General features: G+C 35.1%; 1 long non-coding RNA gene across 1 annotated transcript in view; it reads right to left on the bottom strand.

Moving 5' to 3' along the window:
- Positions 1-19176, bottom strand: part of LOC117013182 (uncharacterized) — a 47090-nt gene that overhangs the window by 7026 nt on the left and 20888 nt on the right. Inside the window, exon 2 of the long non-coding RNA XR_004421293.1 lies at positions 166-310. This is a non-coding gene — a long non-coding RNA (uncharacterized LOC117013182). The remainder of the gene's footprint in view (positions 1-165; positions 311-19176) is intronic.

Raw genomic sequence — 19176 nt, 5'->3', positions numbered from 1 at the left:
TTTTAATCATCGAGGAAGAGAAAGATACCGAGAAAACATTAAAAGAGGTTCAAATATCGATGCTTCTCATCTCAGAACAAAATAATCATTATTTTCTTATTTTAGCCAATCTTTGATGTTGGAAAGACCTGGAAGATATCTCCATTTGATACATGAGATACTCACAGATTTAATATTTTGAGGTCAGAATGAGTTTTCTTTGGAACAGGAATCCGACTGCAGATGTTTCTGATGTCTAATTTAGCGACCTTCCCGTGATGCTCTGCGATGACCTGCTCCGCATTGTGGGGCTGGGATGCATATTAGCTGGCTGTGTGTGGGAACAGAATTGCAGATGGTGAGCTCTGGGCAGGTTCTCCTTTAAACTCAGTGTTAAACATCACCGATCAATTATATACATAGATACAATAAAATATCTACTATCAAAATGGTTTATTTTATTAAAGAAATGAAAAAGCTCGTTCTTTTATGAGCTAACATTAGATGGCATTAAAGCAATTTAATACCTTGGATTTATAAGTAACTTTATAGGATAACATTATATATAATATATAGTATTTAAAGATATCAGTTTTTTTTCCCAATTTATAAATGTCATCCCATTATGAATATATATATATTCATATAGAGTGGCAGGTTCAGCTTAAATTAGGGGTGCAATTCTCATTCCTTAAAATCTAGGTGATGGACTCCCCCCAAAATGAAATGATTGATACAATGATTCCATCAAAATAAAAATAAAAAGTAATGGAAATTGTTAATCCTTGATATACTACTAAGGCACTTTGGATTCAACTATAGTTATTTTTTGTTGTTTTTCATTTTGTTTTTCTTTTTTGAGCAGTTCTAACCATATGTATGATTGGTACTTCATGACTTTTGTTCTCTCTTAGAGGTCTTCTGAAGTGAAAGAAAAAAACTTGTGTTTTTTTTTTTTTTTAATTTTAAGACTTTCTTTTAGAGTAATATTAGGTTCATAGCAAAAATTGAGAGGATAGTACAGAGCCTCTAACTACACACATGCATAACCTCCCTCATTCTCAACATCCCGCCAGGGTGGTACGTTTGTTACAGTTGAGGAAGCTACACTCAATTGTAGCTTCCACACTTTGTGATAGGATTCACTCTTGGTGGTGTACATTCTATGGATTTGGACAAATATATAGTGACATGTACCCACTGTTATTGTATCATACAAAATACTTTCAATGCCCTAAATGTCTTCTGTGCTCCACCTATTCATCCCTCCCTCCCCAAAACTTCTGGCAACCTCTTTTAGCATCTGGCAATATTTTTACTCTCTCCATGGTTTTGCCTTTCCCACAATGTCATATATCCAGAATCATACAGTATGCAGTATTTTCAAATGGATTTCTCTCACTTAGTAATATGCATTTTAGGTTTCTCCATATTTTTTCATGGCTTAATAGCTTCTTTCTTTTTAGCGCTAAAAATCTTCCATTGTCTTGATGTACCAGTTTATTTGTCTATTCAACTACTAAAGGGCATCTTCAGTGATTCCAAATTTAGGCAATTATGAATAAAGTTGCTATAAACAACTGTGTGCAAGTTTTTGTGTGGACATAAGTTTTCAACTCTTTATGGGTAAATACCCAGGAGCGAGATGGCTGGAGTGTGTGGTAAGAATGTTCAGTTTTGTAAGAAACTGCCAAACTGTCATGCTACGAGACTGCCATTTTGCATTCCCATCAGTAATGAACGAGAGTTCCTGTTGCTCCACACCCTCACCAGCCTTGGTGTTCTCAGTGTTCTGGATTTTGGCCTTTCTAATAGGTGTGTAGTGGTATCTCATTGTTTTAATTTGCATTTCCCTGAGAACATATGTGGAGCATCTTTTCATGTGCTTATTTTTCATACGCGTACCTTTTGTAGTGAGGGCCTTGCCCATTTTTTAATCAACTTCTTTGTTCTCTTATTGAGTTTTAAGTGTTCCAAAACTACTTTAAAAAAAAGAATAAAATTTATTTCTTGCATTTTTCATAGGATCTGTTAGGCCCTTTTTTAAATCTAAAATTCAGTATGGAAAGTTAGTGCTTTAGTTTTTCCATATCTTGAGACATTTTCTCTTCTTACCATTCTAGGAATTGCTTTACTTACCAACAAATTCCAGTGAGCCAAAAAAAAAAAAAAAAAAAAAAACTAAAATTGTTTTAAAAAGGAAAAATGTGGAATTGTCCAAAACTCTGCTGTCTAATATGGTAGCCACTATTTAAATGTGACTACTCTGCACCTGAAATGTGGCTATTCAAAACTGAGATGTTCTATAAGTGCAAAATACGTATTAGATTTCAGAGACTTAGAATAAAAATAAAGAATGTAAAATAGCTCACTAATAACTTTTTTATGTTGATTACATGTTAGATAATATCACAGACTAAATAAAATCTATTAGAATTAATTTTACCTGTTTCTTTTATATTTTATATGCTGACTAGAAAATTTTAAATTATATAAGTGGCTTTCATTATAGTTCTATGGGACAACTGGCCTAGAAAGATGATACCATGAGAAGCCTGGAGGGTGATGAAAGGAATTTACTATTGCATAATTATCCAGTTTTCCTACTGTGGGGCTCAAAGTATTACATCACCTTTCAAGAAGGTATAGAATAATATGAGATATTTATCTTTAGAGTCAGCCTTTAGGTTTTGTAAGAATTCAGAATTTTTCATTTTCTCCTGACAATGGCAAAGAGATTGAAATTGACAGAGGAAGATGTTTCAAAATTGTTAAATCAGAGGATGAATATAAAGAGTGTCACTTTGGACTCTAATGATGATGGTGACATGCATTGTGTAATTTAAATCTCAGACTGAGTCTTCATGTGATTGTATCCTAGATGACTTTTATCAAACAAAAGGCTCAGTAGTTGAGCAGTATGGTTTCTAAAGATGAAAAGGATATATGCTTCTGTTAAATAGTAAATTGTTCAACGGGAATTTTGCCATATAAATTTTTGGGACAAGAACCTGACCACCCTATTTCTCTAAAGGGACATGTGACAGTATTCTTTAACTGTAATGATTCTTGTGCATCAAAATTTACCCAATACGCTTCACAAGTGGACAAATGCTAGACATAGGTGTGTATCAAAGATAATTGGAAGAAAACAGATTATGTAGAAATTGAACTCATTGAATTGGTCATTCCAATGGTGGTTATAAATATAAAACTAAAATATTTTGCACTTTTGGAGCAAAGAATATGGTCATCTTTTCAACAAAATTATGAGCCATCAAATGTTTCAAAAATTTTTCAAGTATTACATTTTGATAACAGAAATGCAAGATAAAGACTCAGAAGTAATGAGAAGCTGGAACATATTTGAGATCAATATTTACAAGATGGTTATATCTCATATTACATTGTATGTAGCCCATGAGCAGTTAATGGTTTTCAGAGGATATTTCCCATTTTGCCTGTATGTGTACATCTAAAATGAAAATGAAACAAATTTTAGGCTTACTGTACTAAAATTCTGTTAAAATTTTTGATAATGTCATTTTTCACTATCCTTTCATTCTGTATTTCTTTTACAAAATTACTAAAGTATTTTTAAATGATTAAAAGCAGATGAGTAATGACATTTTCCTGTTACACTGAATAACTTACCCAGTATTAATAGTTACAGAATACCAAAGACAATGTCAATTAAACATGCTTGAGTTATCTAAAATTTGCATAGAATTTCTGAGGTCCAGGTATCATATTTCTGCTTTTGGGTACACCTTCTGGATTGCCTAGGAAGGTTACCCAAGGATCCAAGCAGTATAACAGGCACTCCTGATAGCAAAATAAAATTATGGCATAAAGGGCTGTGCAAGAGTGGCAGGTAAACACTGGAGCCTTCCTGACCCAGGGAAGATACCCATAATCCTGAGTCAGGACACCCACAGATTGGCAGGTGGCTGTGTTCATGCTCCCTTCAACAATTCTTTCTCTTTCACATTCTATTGTTCTCTTACTAGGTAAATTAGAGCATAGGACACTTCCACCCTTGAGTATAGATTTCCCAGCATCCTCTTTACACCCATAAAAGCCTTAGTGTTCATTATTTTTCTGAACTTGATCAACACTGTCTCTTTTCGTGGTACTTCAGACTCATTCCAAAAATGGTTATGCAGATGTATGGACTTTCATGGAAATAGAAAGAGGCAGAATAGAAAGAACATTGGACTGAAAGAATTCTGGTGACTGGGGCTAGATGGTTAATCTTCTGTGCCTCAGTTTCAGCATCTGTAAAATGAGGGATGTGAACCCCTGACTTGTCACTATTTCAGTTACATTTTTAGGAGAGACCTGAAGGCAGGCATAAAACAGCTCTGCCAATGCAGATATGAGGTTATAGTTTTAAGACAAATTACAGTTGTGTGTGTGTGTGTGTGTTTTTTCAGGTAAGAGTAGTTCATTAGTTTAACGCAGTGCTTTTAGTGTCAATGTTGGGTGTGTGCTTGAAATTCATGCTATTTGTAACTCCTCAAACTAATCCTGAATCTACGTGCCAAGTGGATGGCAAGTACAGGCAGGTAAATTTCTCTTTTTTGAGTCTGATCATAATTTAAGCCATGGACTTGGGAGGTGCATCATTTTGTAATTTGAGAAAAAGTTAGATATAGAAGGACAAGAGACGGGAGGAAATTCCTAGCAAAGAGAGATTGGCTTAAGAAACAACACATACTAAATTAAGAATTTTATAACACTTTAACTCATCTGACCATTGTGCTGTAATTTTGGGACTACCACAATTTTATCTGTAAAAAAAATTATAATGATTTTGAACAATAGTTTTATAGCCCTAAACTCTAGGTACTGTTGTCTCTGAGTTGATCATTCTGCCCTGTTTTTGTAGCTAAATTCGCATTAACTGTACCCAGTTTCTCTCCAACTTACCTATACCTTTCTAATACTACTCTGCTCCATTAGTGAGTAAAAGTTAGAGAAAGCACTTGAAAGCACTCAGAATACCTAGCCTACAGAAAAGCCAGAATTTTAAATGAGAATGAAAGAAAAAAGAACACAAAGATCAACCCCTTGTCAGATTCTGGGCTGTGAAATGAATAGAAATTCTGCTGTGTCATTCCACAGGGCCTCCTGCCAAATGCATTTTGGATATGTTCAGAATGTTTTTTCTCAAGAATTCTGGAATTGTAGTGGCATCAAGGTGTCAGCATGTTTGGCATATTAGAATAAATCCTGGTATTTGTAAATATCCAACACAGACGTTGTAAAAGAACTTTTGGGAACCTCACCTGGGAAGGAAAAGTCCCAGGAAATGAATATGTTACACCCGGTGTTCAAATGATCACCAGGCCACTGGGAAATGTGTGTATGTGTGTGTGTGTTTTCTTCTATTAACTACTCTTGGGATCAGGGCATCTCAACATCCTTTTCCCTTGCCTTTTTTTTTTTTCTTTTTCAGGGACCCTAAGGCATTTCTACATCCTTTTCCCTTGCCTTTTTTCTTTTTCAGGGGCCCTAAGGCATTTCACCCTAACTGATTTACTCATAAGCAACACAAACTCTCTGCAAAATGATGTGATAGTTGTTTTTGGAACACTTCCATTTCCCTGCCCGTTTCTCTCTTCCTCTCTACCTAGACACCCATGTTCTCTTCTCTTCGCTCGCCACTCAAGCTTGATGTTTCTAAGCGAGTGGTAATTTCCTTTATAGTGGATAGGGCACCTGGGTTATTTGCACTTTGCCAGGAGTTTCAAGTCACATGCAGGGCAAGAAGACACGTCTAAATGTAGTCTCACCAAGGCTCAGCAGAAGGCATCATATAGTCCCATCGCTGGCTAGTGTTCAATCAGCATTTGGCAATCAATGGGAGTTCTGTCATCTTAGATACTGCTCTTCTTCTTCCCTCGTATAATATGCTATTCATGAGAACATAGCTTGGCTGCCTCTCCCCTCCATCTTTCATCTCCTTAGCCTCATTACTTCTTGTCCTGGGGTACAATACCACAGTCTTTGCTCATCATCACAGCCTCTGAAACACTTTGACCTCCCTTGGTGAGGGTGGCGGGAGTGGTGGATGTCTGCCGCTCTCCCATGATTGTATTGCATTCTTTCCTTCCCTGAGGAAAAGAGCTCCCCTGTCTCCTGGCTGAAAGACTATGTTCTTATGAACTCCACTCCAATTATTTCCATGGTACTCTTGTGTAATACCAGCGTCTCCTCCTCGTGTTGAATGAGCTGGGTGCATTGATGGTGACGAAACCAGAGGTGGTAAACTTTGGTGAGGTATGAGAATCTGATGGGGCAGGCTGAGTTCAGCGAAGGTCTGCACAGAGGTATCATATGGGCTTTGGTGCTACGAAGGTTCCCTTTGTGCTTCCTGTCCATACAGTTGCTCAGCTTCCCTTGATACTGTCTGGTCTGTGCAAGTCACTGTGAAAAATTCAAGGTTGAGAAAGTCTTATCGTAGAAGTGCAGACCAAAAGGTACTTAGGAATTGTGTAGACTAAGTTCCTCATTTTATGGAGTAGGAAACTGAGGTGCAGGCAGGAATTAGGACTGTCTAGCATTTCACAGCAGAGCTGGTCCCTCCTTTCCCACTTTCAGTCCAACACATCCCAACCTTTACCTAGAAGAGGTCTCTTTTCCATGCCACAGCAAAGCCCTTGTTCTTATTCTTATTACTCTCTTTTTCTCAATGGAACTTAGGAATGAATAATTTTCGGTGCCACTTATAAATGGATTTTTTTCTCCCTATTTGCTCTACTGTTTTCTCACTCCCATGATTTTGTTTAGCCACAAACACCCCTGACTTGAGGCATTCTCTGGAATTCACACAATAGGGGTGTTGGAACCAATTATGGCTTTTATGGTTTTGGCTATGCAAATCACCTCCTGCTGCCTCTGCCACTTGCTTTGATTTTTGTTTTTTAATTTTGTTTTTGAATGAAAAAAATGAATGTTCATTTTCGAGCCTGGATTAAGGATTAACAACATTTCTGCCTACACAGAATATTTTTTTTTCCTTAAATGAAAAGTAATGTATATATACACAGTTCCATTGCCTATCAAAAGTTCCTTTTGGAAAACCTAGTTGCTCCCTGACCCAAGAAATACATAATTCTTGCTTTAAGCCTACCTAGAACCTCTTAGAATTACTGGGTGGAGTGTTCTTCTCAGATGGGCAATATCCTGAAGCCAAAGAATGCCAGGGCCTAACGATTTGTGTCACATTTCCCACACTACAGGAAAATCTGTGTTTTGCTTTGAAGAGTGTGTATTGGAAATATGTGTTGAATAAAAGGGTAAATGAGAGCTTAGGCTGTGCAGTCCAATGTTTTACCCTTGACTTCACCACTCACCAGCTGGTGACCTTGAAAAAATTACTTAACTTCTCTTTGCCTAGTTTGCCTCATGTGTAAAATGGGGACGTTATGGTACCTCATTACTTGGTTGTGAGAACGAGCTGAATTAATAACTGCAAAGCATTTTTTTAAGCCTAAGGCATAGTTAATAGTCTCTACGTCAATTTTATTTCATTTTATTATTATTTTTTTAATAAGAAGACTTCTATATCTGTCACAGGTGAATCCTGGAAACTTACTCCTACTCTGAGTCTTAAAGTTTTGCAGAAGGGCTTTCTCTGAGAAGGACCCTTCTACACTTTGGAAGGAAGACAATAGGCTTTCTTTTTCTATTTCATGTTCAGAAGCATGAGGAAATTCAAATCTGGGATAATGAAGAGATAACAGTGATAGAAATGAGAGGAGTTATAAATACTACAAAGAGTGGGAGCAACATAGACTGGGGAGTCCAGAGCCTGGATCTCAATCCTCCCTCTGCTACAAATTTATATAAATCCTTGGACAAGACATGTAGGTCTCAGTCTTTCCCATCTCTAAGAGAGTAGAAGTTTTTCTATAGCATTAGTAGTCCAGAAAAACATACAGTTCTACGTGAGGTAGACCACCATTTGAGGAAGACAACAAAGACTTGACTACATACTGACATTACGTAGCTAAAATTAAAAGGCCATAAGAATGAATATCGTGTACTGTGGGACGTACTAATGGGAATCCCTGGGAGACAAGCAAAGGAATGTGGAACAGCTATAGGTATTTTCCATGGCATTATCCCTTCACACCACACCTTTCCCAGCTGAGACACCCTCTTTAATCTCTTAGTACATAGAAGAAACGACGTCAATATGGGAGAAAAGAACGGGCAATTTTCTAGATTTAAATAAATAAATAAACAAACAAACTACCAAGAAAAATAAAGCTGAAAAAAAAAAATCTGGTAAAAAGCCTCATGATTCAGATTGATTGCATAAATGAGTATTATGTCTTGCTGTTGTTCATATATATATATATACTGATTCAAGATTCACTAAAACGTTTTATGTAAATTAGCTCTTTGATTTCCACAACCCTGTGAAATAGGCAGAGAACATATTATCAGCTGTGGTTTATAGTTGAGAATGCTGAAACTTGGAGAGGCTACATGCATGCCCCAGCTGTCCAAAGAGTATGTAAACTCCTAGGCACTTCCAAGCTGTCCATGTTTTCCAATAAAGGGCTCCTGTAAACCAAGAGCGGTCCTCCAGAAACAGCCACAATTTCTGGCTGTTGGAAGTGAAATATATCAAATGTCTGGGACACATACTATGTAAGAAAAAAAATTTTTTAATCTGCAAACAAATAATAAATCAAAGCACATTTTTCTGAGAGCATCTAGACCTTAACCCAGGGGTGTCCAAACTTTTTTCAACGTTTTTTACCAAGGGCCATATGCGGTAAAATACACAAAGAGCCGGGCCACTCACTCGAGGTGAAGTACGTATTGCCTCACCTGGTTTATTTAAGTAAACTAAATATAGTTTTGGAATTTGCTGCAGGCCAATTAACAATAGATTGCGGGCCGCAGTTGGCCCGCAGGCCGCAGTTTGGACACCCCTGCCTTAACCTATTAACTACATTCCCCCAACTTTTCTTTTGACTTGGACATCTATGTTCAAGAGAGTCACCTTCATTTGCTGATTTGCAGGCCTTGTGCTAATGCTTTGATGTACACACTATGGAACAGCACAGTGGTTACCACATATACTATATAGTGAAGCAAGACCATTGGAACTTAGCAGTTCCAGGTTTAACTTGATTCATCCATGTACTAGCTGAGTAACTTTTGGCAAGTCGCTCCACCTAGGTATGACTCAAGGAGCAGGGAAGTGGTTATAAAGAATAAATGAAATAACCAAGTCCAGCCTTTAATAACCCAGTCATGGCACATGGGAAAATAGCTGTTATTAATAATGATGGTAATAGCAATATTTATTTACTTATTCCACAAATATTTATCAAGCCTTTACTAGGTTTCAGAGTCTCTTCTAGGCCCCGAATCACAGAGGTTTTAGACAAAGACATTGCCTTCACAGAGCTTACATTCTAGTAAGATAAATAATAAACACACATATAAGTAACTAATACAATGTCAGTTACTGATCAATGTAATCAGGAAAACTGAAATAAGGCAAAAAAATAATAAGAGTGGTTAGATGGGAGATGGAGTTTATTATTAGATATGATGGTCCAGGAAGGCCTCTCTGGAAAGAACAATTGAGCAGAGACCTGAATGAGTAGCAGGGATGAGCCATGGAAAGATCTGAAAAGTAGTGTTCTGGGAAGAGTTCATAGTAAGAGCAAAGGCCCTGGATGAGAATATGCTTGGAATATTAAAGAAAGAAGAAACCAGTGTGGCTACAGTGGAGTGAAGAAAGCCCCGAGTGTTAGACGGTAAAGTCAGAGACAGTGGCCAAGACCAGACCAGATCATGTACGGTCAAGTAACCCATGGTAAGGAACGTGATTTTTATTTCATCTGAATGTGAAAGGAAATCAGTGCAGAGTTTTGAGTAGACAGTGACAGATCTGAGCTATCTTTTGAAAAGACTGCTCTTTTTCCCATATGCTAAATCATCAACTTGGGAGTCAATTTAGACTCTTCCTCTTACCCACCTCCATTGGTTTTATTGTACATGAAACCAATATCAAAGATAGCTCCTTGGCCAGAAATTACATCCAATAGTACCACTAAGCCCCAAAGAGATTTTGTTTGAAAAAAATAGAATGAATAAATTAATTCAAAAAATTCAAAGTGAGATGGCAATAATAAACTGTAAACAAAGAAGAGAATTCAGATGAAGAAATCAATTTCACCTATGGTCTCTTGTCTTCCCTAAGGCTCGCACAACTGCTTATATATTCTAGATAGTTAGTAGGCATTTGTTGTTGGTAATGATAATAATGATTATGGTGTCTGTTTGAAGATCATCTTGTAATTTTCTTAAGATAGGAATCTGGTTTTCTTTATAACAGAGAGTATATCATCTTTCCAAAAGCTCATTTCATATAGTCATGCAGGTTGAGCACTGCATCCAAATGTATGACCTTTCCTATAGATATTATACACGTGTATATTTGTGACACATTGTAGAAAGGAAAAAAAAATTTGTTCTAACAAAACCAGCCTATAATGCCAGTTTTCCAATAGATAGAAGTAAATAAAGGTCTTGAGCAAATGGCAACATTTTATAATTTATGCAGTTGTCATAATGACTAGGGAAAATTCTTAACCCTAAGTATCCAAGAGCTGTCTAATTTGTCCCTCAAAGTTTTGCTTTTAATAATCCTGTGAACTCTTTATTTCACTCTACCTTCAGGCCTTAGGAATACACTAAGGACCGTCATTTAGTTACAAATAACAAAGGCAGACATCAGGGACCCCTAGGCCTCTTCTTTCCTGCCACAATCGTATATTAACGTATGCAAAACACAGTATTAGGTACACACCTGGAAGGAGCTAAAGCAAGATCAGAGAAGTATATCAGATCTAGTCTTTTCGCCCTCAGAAATTTCACAATTTGATTTACGAGGTAACACAAAAACAAATAATTAGAGCAAAATGTGATGAGATGTATAACTAGCACAAAGTGCAGAGGAATCACCAAGAAAGAAATGACTAATTCTGCCTTGGGGGTAGGAGAAAGCATTCATGAGGAAGTCACATTTGACATGGATATTGTAAAATGAGTGGGGCCTTTCCAGGTAAAAAAGGTGGGGAATGCTTCCCAGAAAAAGGAAATAGCACATGCCTGTTTCAAGGAAGTGAATGATTCTGCTACAAAATATTAATTGAATCTGGAACTTGGGGTACACAAGGTGTGGAGAAGAGTGATGAAAGGCAAATCTGGTAAGGTTGGTAGAAGCCTGGGAAGATCATGGAGGGCCCTGTTTGCCAGGACTTTTAATTTTATTTTATATGAATATGGAGCAGAGAAATCTAACACTATAAAGGAGAAATTTGAGAAGTTGCTGGTGAGGAATGAGGCACCGTAGGAGCTGAGATTTAGAAATGTCTTTCTGGCAGCACGGTGGAGATGGATTGGAGGAAAGCAAAGGACTAGTGAAGGTGGTAGTCAACATAGGAGAAGAACAAACCTAACTTCAGGAACCTCTTAGGAACCTCTGGCCTTGCAGGACATAATGGAAAAGCCCTAATTGTCGTGAGAACAAGAATCTAAGATTCTGTTCTGTGCACAGCACCAAGCAGCTCATAGCACCAATTCCCTGTATGCCATCTAATGAGGCCCACAGAGTACAGGTATTTCCTTCAATCCCTTCATTGTTGGCTTTTACAGAATCGTCCTTCTTTTTTTTTTCCCCCAGAGATTTTTCTCAAATCTCATTTTTTTTTCATATGTGTGATTATTTGACCACTGTCTGATGATCCTCATTAGACTCAAATTTCAGAAAGAACAGAAATTGTGCCTTTATTTTTGTGCTCATCACTATCTCTGGAGGCTAGCAGACAACCTGGCATATAATAGGTGATCAATAAATGTTTTATTGAAGAATGTTGACTACAATATTGAGAAACAGTTGAAATGATGGCATTCTGCTTGGGAAAAGGTTTGTCTTTCAAAATGGTAAACAAAATTACTGTTCAGTTGATATTTTTTACCCTTTATGTCCAAATTTTCTCTCTAACATCACATGTGAACACTAGCTCTGTACATCAAATTCTGGATTTGAAATTCACTTAAAATTGGAAGCAAATTTAACAAATTATGTTATTCTCTGGACTTTAAAGTCTTAAAATAAAATAATACCAACTTCTTAGCCTGTCCTTACTTTCTTTTATTTTCTTCTATAACTAAATAGGACTTTATTAACCTAAGGCAAACAATTTTTCAATCATGACTTTAAATTTGATGATGTTCCATTAAGAAACTACATGCCTGTCCCACGTCTCACACGCATACACATAAAGAGACAGTCAAAGCACTTCATTAAAGGCAGAGAGATTAAGGCAAAAGATTACATAACAAAACCACCCACATTCAGTTTTGCAAGTCTAAAAGTCAGCCTGAGTCATCACCCTAGAGCGGCCTGCATTCTGTTCCAACCCCATGCTTCAGCTTACCATCCAAAACCCAAGAAAGTAAAATATTAGTACTGGTGACCAAAAAGGCAGGTGTGTTCCTCTTTCCTTGGTTACTTTTAGCCCTGCAGGCAGCAATTGTTTCTTGATTTTTGCTTAGTAAACACATCACTTGTGAGGTAATTAAAGAACCAGCACAAATCTTAAGATCACCAAAGAATAACAATTAGTACTGTTTCTAGCAGAGTCACTGGCTTTAAGAATCTTTGAAAAGAGTATTTAGATCAACCTTCCCCACCCCCGGCACACTGCCATAACATTCTCCACCTAATACATCCCGTCCTTCACCAGACTCTTCTCTCAGATACACTGTTTTTGTCTCCTTATACCCTTATTCGTGTTGGCAACTTAGCCTGAAGTAATGGCTCTCTCCTATAATCCTACTCATTCTTTGAGTGTCCACTCAAATGTCACCCTCATGTTCTTTCTCATCATTCTAGGCAAACTGTATTAATCCTCTGTCTGCATTCCAATAGCACACGGTTTATGTACTATTGCATATCCTTTCTATTCTCTACTATTTCAGTCATGTTTTTGGGCTTATCCTCCCGTTATTAGATTGCAAGTCTTTGTAAGTCAGGAAATGTGGCATTTGTATCCATAGGTCCAATTTGTTTCTCAAATAGTGTGATGATAAATCACAGTGAATAAACTGTAGATGATAATAAGTTATGAGTAAATCAACTGTAAAAAGTAGTTAAGAATCTTTATAATAATGAATATAGCTACAAGACATTACCAAATAAATAAATATTTGTTATAGGAACAAGAAACAAATATGCAAAGCAAAGTCAATATAGTTATTGTACTTGAGCATGAAAATTAGCATTAACTTCTAGGAAACCAATGAAAGACGAGAAACAAAGGATTGCATAACTCACATAACATGGTTAGGAGTACGAGGAAACTAGACATAGCCCAGTCCTTACAAGGACTGAAACCGAGCCTCAATTATCACAATATCTTCCAGAATTGAGATGATCTACCTATAATCTCTCTGTGACTTAAAACAAAAGAAAATAATCCCCAGGAGGAAAAAAAAATATATATATATATATATATATATATATATATATATATATATATATATATATACTGATATGCAATCATTTTTATATATAATGTCAAGTATTCAGTCCAAAATTACTAATTAGGCCAAGAATAAGATCAAATGATAAACAGAAAAACAACAACAACAACAAAAAAAAACAAAACAAAACTGTAAATAGCGCACCAAGTGAAACATACAGAAGAAAATAAAAGTATCTTCCAAAACTGACAAAATAAATTAATTTACAGATTCAAAACCCTCTATATATCTCAGTTAGAATAAACACAAACAAAACCAAACTTAGACATATCAGTGGAAAACTACTTAAAAAAAAAAGCAGCAAATTTTAAAAGCATTGGGAAAAACAGACACATTACTTTCAAAGAAATAAAAGATTGATAAGATAACTCTACAAAGAAATGATGAAAGCTAGAAGACAAAAAAATGATATTGTTAAAGTATTGAAAAATAAAACTCACAATCTAAAATTATATACCAAGTAAAAATATCTTTCAAAATTAAACATAAAATAAATTAATTTTTAAAAAAATAGTGAGAAAATTCATTGGCAATAGACATGCCCTAAAAGATATAATAAAGGGTGTCCTATGGGGAGAAGGAAAATGATCCTAAACAGAAATGCAAGAAGGAAATTAATCCTAGATAGAAATGTGAACAGGAAAAAAAAAATCACTGGGAAGGATAACTATGTAGGTAAAGGAGAAATACTGAAGTATAAAATAGCAACAGTATAAAATACAAATACAAAAATTGATAGTATAAAACAATAATGGTAATATAATGTGGGGTTTAAAATATGTGTATAATTAAAATACTTGATAATAATACCAAGAATGCTGAATGGGGACAAGGAATTTAAGTTTCCTCAGTAACTCACATTTTCTGAGAAATGGATAAAATACTAACTTAAAGTCAGCACTAATAAATTAAAATATCATGTTACCTAGGGTAAGCACTCAAAGGAGAAAAAAATAAATTATAACTAATGAGCCAAGAGATGGGAAAATGAAATGATAACCGAAAAAAATGATTAAAAAAAAGACAACAAAAAGGAAAAAAGAAACAGAATGGGGCAAACAAAAAATGAAGAGGAAGATAATAGATTTGAACTTAAAAATATAGTGATAAATTATCTGTAAACTTACTACATATTTCAGATCTGATAAAAATAAAAAGGCACATTTAATTTATGAGTCACATATTAAACATAAATATGTACAGATGTTAAAAATAAAAAAAGTGGAAAAAGATACACTCTGTAAATATTAACCAAAATTTATCTGGTGTTACTACATCAATATCAGGAAAAGTAGGCTTTAAGGCAAAAAGCATTATTAGCAATAATAAGAATAAAAATTGTAAAACTTATAAATGTGTACCTAATAGCACTGTCTCAATATAATAGAGTGAAATGTGAAACAACTACAGTCAAGGTGAGAACTTTAAAACTTTTCCTCAATAACTGATAGAATAAGCAGGCAAAAGTCTGTACAAACAGAGGAGATTTGAACTACATAATTAACAAACTTGATTTTAATGTTTCAAAATATTAAAATAATACAGAGTATGTTCACTAGAAAAATAGACTACATAGTATACTTACAAGAATGTAAAAATCTCAAATGTTTGCGTATTAACCAATGTACTTTTAAATAACTCATGGGTCAATGAATAAATCACAATGTAAATTATGAAATATTTTAACTGACACACAAAATACGTGGTATATTAAAACTTGTAGTAGGCAGCTATAACTGGCATAACAGAAAAACTTTTGGCTTTACACTCATGTACTAGAAAAGATGAAATGCTATATATCATGATTTAAGTTTTTATCTTTGATCATTATGAAAATAACATTAAAACAAACACAAAGAAAACAGGGAAGAAAATAAATTAAGAACATAAATTAATGAATAAAAACCTAAAGTGCAATAGAAAATATTAAAAAGCCAAGAGTTGGTTTCTGAAATAAATAATGAAATGGATAAACCTTTTAGCAAACTTGATAAGAAAATTAAAAAGTATAAGAAGAAAAAGGGGACATCATTATTGATACAGATATTAGAAAGATAAGAGAATAAGAACATTTTTTGACCAATAATTTTATAAATTAAATAAAATGAACAAACTCACAAGATCATAGTTTACCAAAACAGAGAGAAGAAGAAAGAGAAAATCTAAAGTGTAACATTTTGATTTTAAAAAATGAAGTTGCAATTTTAGAACATCTCACAAAACACTTTCTGGGCACAGATGGCTTCAAAAGTGAATCTTCCCAAACCTTTGTAAAATGAAGTACATCACAGAAGGAACAAATGAAGGTAAAATAAAATACTTTTCTTTTTCTTAAGTGATCTAAAATATAGCTGTTTAAAATATGACAATAACATATAGGGCAATTATAGTATCTGGATAAGGGAAATGGATGGCAAAAATGTTAAATCGGAGGGAGGCATTGAGAATCCCTTATTATGAGGTACCTGCACTACATGTGAAATGGTATAGTGTGAACTTTAACTTGAAATGAATATTGCAAACACAGGGCAACCATTAAATAATTTAAAATAAGTATAATAGACTTGCTAAAAGAGGAGATAAATTCAATCATATATGATCATTAACCAGAGAAGTCAGAAAAAAGGAAAATAACAAAAAACAATTGCAACAAATAGGAAACAGTTAAAAATCTAGTAGATTTCAATCCAACTAGCTCTATTATCACTTTAAATGCGAATGGTCTAAATACTCTAAAGAAGATAGAATCTCAGAGTAAGTAAAACAAATAACTACATGTTGTCTACAAGAAACCCATTTTAAATATAAAGACTCGGGTTAAAAGCAAAGATATACTGTGGTAATCAAAAGAAAGAAACATTACAACAACTTTGAAAGAGCAATATTCTTCAGGAACACAGATGCAAAAATTCTCACCAAAGTATTAGCAAATTGAACAAAGAATACATTAAAACAATAATACACCATACTAAATGTCCTCCCCCAGGAATGCAAGATTGGTTGAAGATTAGACATTTGGTCAACGGTTTTCATACCATAAACAAAATATACAAAAAAGATTATCATTTAAATGGATGCAGAGATAGCATTTGACACAAATTCAACACCCACTTATAATAAAATCTGTCCTCAAATTGGGAATAGAAGACAATTGCTTTAACTTGATGAAGGGCATCTGATGGAAATAAAAGGTAACTTCATACTTAATTTGGAAAGAGAAACTGACAAAGCTGCACTGGTTATATAAAAAGGTTTGAAGGAAACTTTTTTTTTTGATACCTGTTTATGAATTGACAACAATTAACTTCTGTTGCAAGTGAGGTCAAATGAGCACTTTACTCACTTCAATGTGAATATTAACAGGTGTAATCTTTCAGTAAATCAGCTGGGCAACATGTGCAAGGAACTTTAAAATGATCATACCTTTTGACCTAGAATTTTCACTTTCTAGAATCTACTAAAGAATCTTATCAAAGATATAGGTAAATATTTATGTATAACAAAGTTCACCGATGATTGATGATTTGTTTTTATTCATAGAACCATATATTGAACTTGAACTTTAAAACTATGGTAATTAAGATTCCTTAACTTTCCTTTTAGCACACATGATTTACCTCCAAAACTATACAGAAACTCAATTGTTCCCTTCTACTCCCACAAAGAGAAAGGAAGACATTCAACTATTCTGCTACCAGTTTTTAAACTGACAAAGAAAGGAGCTGCCTGTAGGTGGTCAGGCTAGTCTTGGGAAGCTCACAACTCATAGGTAGATGAACTAAAACAAACAAAAAATAGCTATGCTCCTCAGAGTTTCAAGGAGGACAATCTTCTATGAAACTGCCCCATCTTGGCGGAGCTTAATCAAAGATTTTTATCCATGGAGTTCAGTAGAGCATTGATGTAGCAAGTTGTGGGGACAGAGCCAGGAATGCAGTTTCCAGGCTCTCGGCCTCACATGGAAAGGTACTGGCTCAGGTAGTAAACGGCCATCAACTGTGATTGGATGGCCATCAGCTGTGGCTAGTTGGCCGTCAGCTGTAACCAGTGAGCCATTGGCCACTAATATAACTGCTGTGGCTACGCTAGCAGCAAATGGGGGCTAGCAAGAAGATGGTGGCTGAGCTAGCAAGAGCTGATTGCAGTTAGCACAGCGTATTTCAGCTGGCAAGTGAGGTTGGTTGGCAGAAACAAGTGGATGGCAGGTTGCGGATTGTGTGGCTCCTGCTTCCTGTGTCCCCAACCCAGCCGCCAGTGAGACTATAGTGGTATGACTCCCCTATCTTTGGCTCCGTTGGTGTTCCTTTTTGACCTCACCATGTCCTGCGTTCTTATGTGGGGAGTGGGACCAGAGACCCCGCATGCCACCCTGCATGACACAAGTGTTAACCAAAAGTTAAGCTCTAGATTTTAACCAGCTGGGCTTTCTCTGATATGATTAGGGTATTTTTCTCTCGATATGACCTTGGGATCATTCTACTCTTCTTCTTCAGATTCTAGGCAATATCTCAACATAGTGGCTTTTAACTAATGCTTTTCTTTCCATCATCTTAGGTTGTTTACAGAGATGCATAGTTCATTAACTAAAAATAACTTTATAATTTTGTACTACCAAGCAGTACACATGTATATATATTCCACACACACACACACATTTGACAGCGTTGCTTATTGCTTAATGTGAGGTATAGGCTGAAAGGGCCCAGAGAAGAGCCCTGATGAGCGAGGATTTTTGTTGTGATCTCACCCTACAATATTAGCAAGAACAAATGTTAGCAATCTAAATAGCCATTAAGGAGAAATTGGTCAAATAAATCGTGGTATGATTACATAATCAAATATATTTTATCCAACAGTGGTGCATATGGCAAAGACTGTGACAAAATTTCACCATTATGTATAGTAGGTGCTGAAAAATATTTGTTGAATTAATTTGTATTTCATAGGTCTTATAATATAGGCATAATAGTATATATACAACTAAATACGCTGCTTTTCCCCCATTTATCACTATGAGCATGTCTATAAATATTCTTTGAAAACATGACTTTTAAGTGACTACATAATATTTCATTAAGTGTCAATAAACAAATGAGGACTAACTATAATAAAATATATTATACTGGTCCCAGAATAAAAATTTAGGTAGTATTTTCCCCAGATTTAGTTCACTGTACTATATTGATAAGTATCAAAATAATTTTCTCTTAAGATTTATATGCATCTGTCTTACAAAAAAAAAAAAAAGTGGCCCACTGAGAAGTAAGTCTCTAATTCCCCAAGGCTACCAAAATAGACCACACTGGGTCTTTCATGAAATGATTATATTTATATTTGTATAGAATTCATTAGTTTTAATTGGTATTTATAATTGTACATAATTAACATAACAATTAAATTCTAATGAATTAGATCATCGTTGTATAGAATTATAGAATTAAATAGTTAAATGATGCTCTTTCATAATAAGCATCTCATTTGAAACTTTTACTAACCTTATTACATTGGTATTGCAGGCATTAATACATTTTTGGAAATGAAAATACTGAGATCAGAGAAGTTAAGAGGCTTACCCACTGTAACATGGATTGTTAGTCTTGAACTATGGCT

Source organism: Rhinolophus ferrumequinum, chromosome 2 (assembly GCF_004115265.2).
Source record: "Rhinolophus ferrumequinum isolate MPI-CBG mRhiFer1 chromosome 2, mRhiFer1_v1.p, whole genome shotgun sequence".
Lineage (NCBI taxonomy): Eukaryota > Metazoa > Chordata > Mammalia > Chiroptera > Rhinolophidae > Rhinolophus > Rhinolophus ferrumequinum.
Note: the sequence above shows the minus strand (reverse complement) of the source record. Positions and strands in the feature narration are given on the sequence as shown.